Below are 9,566 nucleotides of genomic sequence, written 5' to 3'. Positions count from 1 at the left end.
TTAGTTTAATACCCTTATAATATTTGCTGCAAACAGCCAAGCTGAAGGGTGGATTCTTCATCATTTTTTTATGTGCTTATTCTAAAATATTAGTGAATGGGCTTCAACAGCAATGTTTGATCCATGCCCTTTTGCCCAGACGTCACCATGTCTTGGCTTTCAGAGGCTGTGTAAGGCCAAATTATCAGAACATAGTATCAAAATGTAAGAATGGTCATACTGGATCATACCAAGGTCCCTCTAGACTCTTGCCTCTGATGGTGACTAATAGCAGATGTTTAGGGAAAAACACAATGCCAAAAAATACAGCCGTTGTTCTCTGATACACCCTCCTAGCTTCTAGTGATTTGCAGCTAGAGAACAAGCTGAGCCAGAGGTATTATCTTTGTGTTTAATATGGCTAGATGGATTTTTTTCTTCTCAGAATTTCCCTTTCAACCTTTAAAGGTAGAAATAGTGAAGAGCTTCTGTTTCATCTAGAGAAAAATGCTGAAGAGGGAAGTCCTACAACTGGAAACTTTGGGAGTTACCCGTATGAAATGAGGTCCATTGAGCTGCAGGGACATATCTAACCCAAAGTTAAAGAAGGAGAGGCTCAGCTTCTGATTTGAACCTTTACTGTTCACTCTTCAGCTAGCCATACAGCTGTTGGGCAATAGAAAGCAGGGGAGGGAATGGGGTGGAAGCAGACTGCAGCTGCCCAGAGCCTCCCTTTAGGTGGGCAGGAGGAGAGACCACCAGCACATCACCTGGCTGACCATACAGGCCACCAGCTGTAGCCCTGGGAGCCAACAGCCTGAGCAGAGTGGTCTCTGACTTGACAGAAATGTGGTTAATGGCCAACTTTCTTCAAGTCTTTCCAGGTCCATTCCTATGCCAGTCATAGTTATTCAACAACTGTGCTTTACAGTTACATCAGCGTATTGCGGATTTGTTAAGGAACCCTCTGCGAGCCCAGACGGACAGATAAATGTTAGCATATTTATGATTTCTGCAGATACTGAAAATGAGACAAAGAGTTGAAATCAGTTGCCTGAAGCCCACAGAGTGAATTGGGAACCGAACAAGGTGTAGAAACAACACAACCCTAATTTTCTGTTTTTAATGGCTAGCCAGCACTTCCTTTCACCTAATTTACTGTTAAATCTACAGGCATAAATCCAGAGAGAGATATACCAAGGGGGCTGTTTCCTCACAGAACTTTATTCAATATTTATAGTATGTGCTTATGATGGTGATCATCTACAAAATTACATTGTTCTGACTCCATAAGTGATATTTTAACTAACAAGAATTGTTGCATTAAAAAAAAATGGGCTGGCATTTCCAGAAATGCCATGGGTTTTTCTTAATTCACACATCAGTTCTGAATTCATTACAATACAAAGCTGTTTGTAGTGCAAATACATTTTTGCACTTCATTCGATCAAATTCTACTGTGAGTTTATATCATGTCTGAGATCAGTGAGCAGAGGGAGGGAAGGGAAGGGAGGGGAAGGGAGGGGAAGGGAAGGGAAGGGAAGGGAAGGGAAGGGAAGGGAAGGGAAGGGAAGGGAAGGGAAGGGAAGGGAAGGGAAGGGAAGGGAAGGGAAGGGAAGGGAAGGGAAGGGAAGGGAAGGGAAGGGAAGGGAAGGGAAGGGAAGGGAGGGAGAAGATGGGATGCAAAACTTGCATGCATTTTGTCTGCCCAAGTCAAGCGACTACCTTACTTCTTCACGTTCACTTACAGTTAAGTCTGTTGTTTTCTTACGTATTTGCCATTGTTATGAAGTCACTCATATTCTAAGTAGTTTTTTATAGATTAACATGGTCAAAATGTTAGTTCACCAGAAGTGGCTGCTGAGCTGATGTTGAGCCCACAGCTCAGAAACACCAGCTCCTGAGGAAGTTCTGTGAGTGGAGGACATTCATGAGGGCATCCACTGTAGTTTTTACTTCTACAGGGGCTGTTCCTGTCCTTTCTCACATTGCACTTATCTCTGCCCAAAACTGATGTGATCCTAAAGCCATCCCCACCGAATCACCATCCAAAGCATAACGGACACGGTGTAGTCCCTGCTATTCCTGCTATTCCATTAGACCTTGTTCGCAACATGTGAAGGGGCTTGCCAGCATAGCTACACTAATATAATACCAACAGAGCCACCTCAGTGGAACCGTTTTGATGAACAAAATAATAAACCAGCAAAAAGACTCTGTTTTTTTTTTTTTCCCTGATACTGCTCTGTCTACCTCAGGCAATTGTTTTCATGCTTCTGACTGACACAGCAAGGATGGCAAAACTCTCCGCGTAGACAAGAAATCCTGAGGCGGGGAACAGAATATTCACTGCTGGTTCTGGTTGCATCTCAGTTGTCTCTCTGGGCTGGCTGCTTGCATGAGGGAGTTTGCTTTTAGAACTGTATTACTGGAGATTTGGGGCAGATGCCATTATTTTTTTAATTTTCCTTTCTTAATATGTTGTTTATTTTAAAGGAGCACCACGGTCTAGCATTTTCTGATGCTGTAACAAATAAAAACTAGGCCAAAAAAAAAAAAAAGTGCTTTGAGGAAGATCAACAGATAGCCAAAGGACTGGCAATGTTTGACCACTGGGATGTATTTACTGAAAGAAGACCCCTTTTGAAGGACAGACTCAGTCTGAGCAACTGTGGAAAAAGCCTTCTGGAAGCGAGTCTGGCAGAACTGATAAGCAGAGCTTTGAACTGAGAAATGAAGGGTACAGAGTCAAAGACTTGATAATCTCCACATGCCCGTAGAACACCAGAGGAGAAAGCCTAGGTACACAAGGGTATGCCAAAGCATAAAGAAATTTCAGTGATCAGAATGGCAGGGAATAGGAAGAAAGAAAGTGCAAACTGTGATGAGAACTGCTTCCAAGTTGTCAATACAGTGAGTGTCAGGAGCAGGTCTTAGCAAAGCTGTGGTGTGGGGTACAGAAATATTTAGCAACAGTGTATGTACCAGCAAAGGCAAGAGCATGAACTAAGCTGGCAGGGCATTAGGCAGGACAAGTACACACTGGTAACGCAACAGAATAGCAATCACGGCTGGAACACTGGTCTCAAAGCATATGCATTATTCAGAAAGGCAGAGATAAAGGTGAAGGTGGTGGCAGAGAACTGCACATTAATGATACGAAACACTGCAAAGAAGGATGTGCAGAAGGGATAGCATGCAAAAAGCAGAATTTGTTCCAGTTAAAATCACTTTGGGGAAAGCTGGTAAAAGAGAGTACTTGGAAAGTGCAAGCCCTCTGATTTGGGTCTGGTTATGGGTAAAGTCAGCAGTAATGCCATTGGAGAGACGTGTTCTGTTGGGTTTGTATTGTACAGGGAAACTTTTACCTTCCCAAATAGGGATGAAAGAACAAATGCCACTAATGATGACGAAATCCAGATACTTCCAGATGTAGTAGCCAACAAATTTCCTAATAAAATTCTCACAGGACTCATATGAAGTGATGCTGATTGAAACTTGGTTTTGATAACTGATGACTGCAGCAAAAAATGACCTTGGATCAAGTGGTCAGGGACTGACACTTCCTAATTAAATGGAACAGATAAATGAGTCTGTTAATAAGGTTTTGCATTTCAAAAGGGCAAAGTTTGGTAAAGTCATGGAATTGATTAGTAAAGGCAGATGGATTGCAGAGTCCCGGCATTAAAACGTGAAAGAGATCTGGAGAGTCACTCAGACTTTCTATGGGTCTGAGTGACTAAATGTTTGGAGAATCTGTGTAACAGGCAAAAGAGAAAGCATATGAAGACTGAGCATGTGTAAAGATTAAAAAAAAATAATAATTTCAAAGTTAGGACTAACAGTACAATTTCCCCTACTTGCTCCAAGCTTGTAAGTGAACAGAAATACCTGGCCATGCTATCCAAGGTGACTCTTATGCTACAGTATGACCCAGCTTTCAAAACAGGTAACTAAAATCCAGTGGGACAGAGATCGGAAAGTATTAATGCTTTAGCAGAAAATCTTGATGAGACCCTGTGGGCAGCTATGAGCATCCCATGGGCAGGAAGGCTTGATACCAACTGGAAGCACTGGAGCAGAAACACCGCCAACTTGACCAAGAGGAATCAAGAAGAGGCCCGAATAACTTGGCTGGATACAAGCTAGCCACAAGAAATCAGCCAAATCAGAAAATACTTCCTTGCTGTTAAGAGTCTTGCTGGGGGGGGGCGAAGAGTGAGCACCAAGAATCTAATGGTATTTAAGACTCAACCTGACACATCGTTGAAAGCGGATCTATGTGTTTGTGATAAGAGGAGTTCTTGCTAGTCCAAGAAGCCTCTTCTAGTCTGGTAGGCCTAACCGTGGCCGAATACCTGAGGGAGAGATTAAAGGGAGAGATTAAAAGGAGAGATTTGTGTGGTGAGAGGAGACTGCAGATCTCCTTTGGTATTTGGAAAATCTTTCAGCTGCTTCTCAATTCTAAACTTTTGCTAGTTCGTTAAACATGAACTGAAACGGAAGGACACAAATCTTGCAAAAAACTTTTCAAGTTTGAGCAATACTCAATAGTTTGAATGGTGAAAGAGGAAGAACTTGGATTTTCATGTAAAAATCAAAACATTTATCACAGACTTGTCTGACTACTCAGCCATCTGAAATATTCAGGCTGGCTATATCCTATGTAGAGAACAAGCCTCATTCACTACCCGCCTGCCAGCTAAGCATCCAAAGTGAAATAAAGTGGCCTAGGACATTTGTTTAATACCATCTCATATGTATGCAGTGTTGCTGTTTGCCAGTTTGAAGCTAAACAGACCTGCAGAGCTAAAAGCTTGGGCTGCTTCTTGCAAGATGCTGTAGGAAATTACCCATTGACTTCACTGGGATAATATATATGGAGTTTCTGTCGCTGAGTAGGTGGATATTTTCTCCTCTGTCCCCAGGGTCCATCTGCTCCTGCTGCTTCTCCAGAGAGGTCCTTCGAGTGAAACTTTCAATAAAGGTGACAGGGTCCCCTGAGATACAGTCTCCTGAAGAAACTGGTGCTTGGTTATTCTTCTGTTTCTGTCACTGTTAATCAGCCATTCCTTGTGTCATGCTCTGCTCTTGAGACTCACTGGTCCAGCCCCCGTCTTGCACCATGGCTCTGGCAACTTGCTTGTTTGCAGCCCAGTGCTGCTGGCTGCCCCAGGCTGCTGACATCCCAGGCTAGGTGTGATTGATCCCACCACCACCTGGTTCCAGCTAACACATGAAAACTTGAAGCAAAACAAACAAAAAGGTTTTAGGATACATATGTCTCTTCCACTGCAACCCAGCACAGCAGCTCCCTTGCCTTCATACCTCCCAGTTCCTCAGGTCTCATTAACTAGGTAATGAGATAAAAGTTTGAGTTTATTATAGTGTAGGTCTGGCTCTATACAAGCTGAGTGTGCCAGCCCTGGGTAAATGGGGGTATTTCATCCCAGCACAACCACATGAAAAGGTATTCCTATATTCATTTCTGCCAGGTTTTAGTTTGGGTTTTGGAGTTCTTTGTTTCATTTGATGCCTGCCTAGCTCCTAGGCTCACATGGTTATGCAGAAAATGTTTGAACAAAAGGGAGGGTCCAATTCACCCTGTCATAAAAAAAACCTAGAAGACTTCATGACGCAGAGAAGCATCACAGCCTGGATGGCAAACAAAGGGGTGCCAAAGTAAAACTGTATTTCAGTCAGCATCACTGTAAATTGATCAAATGAGCTGCAGGCGGGAGTCATTTTGCCTGAGTGTTTTGCCATGGGCTACAGCATAAGTCAGGCTCCTTTTTTAAAACTGAGCCCATCCAAGTGATTTTTGTTATGGGCAAAACACATTCATGCTCAGTACTAATAGCTCATCTTGACTAGTCCTGAGTCCTGAGGCAGCGCTGAATACAGCCTGTCGTTGTCTCCACTGCCTGCAGAGAGGTAGGACAGGATCCATCTACCCTAACTTCAGCCAGCTGGTCAGGTACTCTAGAACTAAGCTAGTCGTCTGGCCTCCTGCTACAATCTGAGCAATGCAGGCAACTTCAAAAGGTGAGTTATCCCTCCCTTTAACAGGTGCCTAAGCTAGCTGGCATGAATCGGCCTCCGTCTTTCTCCACTGAATACAGAGGGAGCCCAGAGTTGGCCTACACATTAGCCAGTGTATGGCTAAAGCTAGTGAAGATAAATCCCTTCTGCAGTCAGTGCTGTATCTGATAACTCAGCTGCTAAAGCCATATTTGAAATGCAGGCATTGCTTTTAGAAATAGGTATCATAAACTTACTTGTATCAGATGTTCTCCATAAAAGGGCAGTCCTAAAGGGAGGAAGGGCAGGGGGAGGGATAGTAACCCCTTGATTGTGAAATTACATGATTATTAAATGAATGTGATTCTTCAGCAGGCTGTTTTTAATGTCTAGGTTGTGTTTCTAAGGAAGGAAAACATGTTGTATCACTGATCCATATCACAGTGCTCATGCTGTCTGCTATCAAGAGAAGGCAAGCTCTAAACACAGGATCTCTCAGATTTTTATTCATACCTGCAGGAATAAAACCAGAAGGTTGTTCTTTTTAAAAATCAAAATAGTCTCTGTGCAGTGTATCTGATTCAAACCACATTGCTAGCAAGGTGGAACCTTGAAAACATTAAGATTTTTCTATGGTAAAAGTTTAAGATTAGAGGGCCCTGAGGAAACAGAACACATGGGCCAAAATTTTTAAGTCCAAATATTAAAGGTAGTCGGCCAAGTCAAAACATTGGCATCTACATGAAGGGCTCGTGAATTACAGAGGGACCGAGCACCCACTGAGTCTACTTATTCCCTAGCACTTCTTAAACCTACTCCAGTTTTAATTAAAAACCTTCATGTGGATGAAGCTGCTTCAATTTTGTACAGAGGAATTCACGTGCTTCTTGCTTTACTAGAAAAACCCCCAAAGGGTTTGGTCCCTTGTCTTTCTACACTGGAAAGGGAAGAACTATAAGAGAAGCCTTTGGGGCTGACAGAGTTTTTTTCAGTTGAATCAGAACTAAACCCCCAGAAAAAAACAAAGGGGCCTGTCACATAATTCACCAGTGGCTCAGCAAAAGGACTTTGGAGAAACAGAAACCTCCCACCACAACTTCAGCAAGTTCAGGATCAAAAGTTTAGGATGGTCTAATCACCATGCATTGCACAGCGAAACATACCTTTGACTTGCCACAGCTGATCCTGCCTTGGGCCCTCCTGGGACTGACCTGGGAAATGCATTGCTTAGAATTAGCTCAAGGAGCTGTTCTCATCTCTCGAGTATGAGAAAACTCACAACACTGAAATAATTTCAAAGCCAAAGCTTAACTTCTTTGAATAATAGAGAAAACCCAAGGTACTCTAAGATTATATAGTAAAAGAAAATAAGTGTCAATTTTAGGTCAAATGACAATCTTTATGTCCTACCTGATAGAAAAGAGTATCTGCTACTGTAGAACTAAAAGTAGGTCTCCCTCATCAGTGTCAGAAGGACCTTTCCTAAGCTGGAGGTTGTGACAGCAAAACATGCCAGCTGCTATCCTTCTGGACTCATGCTCCTTGTGGGGTGTCTGAAGAACAAGCATGGAGAATCCTCCACCTGAAAGACATTGGGCAGCTGTCCTTCCATCACTCTTCATGTAAAAGTGGAGGAAAAACTTTCCCTTTCTTTAAAAGATTCTCTCAGTTAAAACCAGTAATTCTCATTTCCTGATGTAACCACAAGCCCGGGACCCTCTGATGTTCCTGTCCTTTGCCGGACAGTATGGCTTTGGACAAGGCACAAAAGATTTGGCTGTACGCACCTTCTCCATTCACAGTGTAGTGAGCCCTGATGCCAAACACAACACCAGGGACGCCAGCCTTGGGGCACAGCTCTTGAAAGTTAAGTACTGAGACAACTAACTTTTAAAACATGTAAATCCTTCACGGGATCTAGTCATAAACCTCTCTAGCCTAACTCTTCATAGGTGGCTAATGAACTGGAGTGTGCCTAATTTTTCATGCCTACTCTGAGACATCCTAGCCTGACTTATCAGTTTGCCTATTGTCCATACATCTGAAAATACATTCTTAATTCAGCATAGACAGAAATAGCCCTTCCTCCCAATCACTGAATAAGATGAGCGTTTGCAGACCCAAGAATGAAAATCTATTATTTTCTGTGGATACACACATTAAAATTTCTTGTCTACAAAACCAGTTGAGTGACAGTATTCTATTTCATTTTTGTCATGCAAAGTTTAGCTTGTATTTACAAGCCTTATTTTGATACTGGAATAAATGTGTGTTATTTTTCGTTATTAGTGCTCCTAAGGTGCCAGGAGATTACATGGGACAGGGATTATGAATCACACTTTAACTTCTGAAAATGCAAAACCCGATAAAAATTTGACCAAGCAGCAGAGAATTGATCAGGCAGCCGTTACCAACGCTTAATTGTCTGGTTTATGTAGTAGCCTGTGGCGCAGCACAATCCAAAAGGATAATGTCCTAGTCACCTTGCACTTCAGATTCCTTCTAGTGTGTACGAAGTTTTCACTCCTTATGATAAAGCAGGAAAGAGCACCTAAAAAGTCTGATTCTGATTGTCAGGGGGCCTCAGAATTGAATTTCAAGGTGAAGGCTTTTCAGCGTACTTAATCGTTCTTCTGTTCAGAAGGCACAGGCAACATGGGTGCATGAATCCCATTTCCAAACACTATGAGTCCCATCAAAGATTTTTCAGAGGTTACATCAAAATAAAGAGGGATTTAGAACCTGAATATTTCAGCATGGGCTTTAAGGCTGAGGTCCACATACAGCAAAGGATTTAGACTCGTAACTCTTGTTTAGGCTTTTCTCTCCCTGCTGGTGTCTGGAGCAAGTCATGACCTAACACAGGAGTGTGTAGCCTGAACCCTCTGTTTGGGCTGGGCCTTAAATGCCTTAGCGGTGGTAAACTTCTGAGCCAAGGGATGTCAGTGCTTTCGGGTACCTAACCTGACAAAATCACTGGCAAATGTAACCCGGCCATCTAAGTCACAAAGGATTTGCCACAGACAGAAGGGATATCCAAGGGATTGGACAACGTGGGCTGAAAAATGAATACTGTTTGAGTGGCTGATGCAAATACAGTTGATGCTAGACAAAGGCCATACTACCATTTTATGAGTTTAGGCATGGACAGAAAGATTTCTGTGCTTCTTTGGGACTCACTGCCAACATGCGTGTGCAGAAGAACTAGGTAAACACAGCAAAAGCGGTGTGTGTAATTGAAGACCTAGGTTGTGTTCTGTATCTGTAACAGAAATACAGAAGCTGAATGAAGGTAAACTTCAAACCTAAAGAAAACCTTCTGTCCTGGTTCAGTAGCAATGCCTGTATTCTCCAATTCTAACCCAAGCCCTTAGAGGTGGCAAGAGCTGTAGAGAGGCAGGCACCTGTAAAGACTGGCGGTGATCTTAGACAAGCCCAGACATGCCCCAGAGAGTCTCTTTCTGCTGCCCATGCCATGGGACTGGAGTGAGCAGGCTCCTAATCTGTGCAACTCATTAATGCCTTAAATCAAAGCCCCCCCGGGACAGGGGGGCTTTAAAAAAAAA

This window comes from Strigops habroptila, chromosome 2, assembly GCF_004027225.2.
Source record: "Strigops habroptila isolate Jane chromosome 2, bStrHab1.2.pri, whole genome shotgun sequence".
Lineage (NCBI taxonomy): Eukaryota > Metazoa > Chordata > Aves > Psittaciformes > Psittacidae > Strigops > Strigops habroptila.
Note: the sequence above shows the minus strand (reverse complement) of the source record.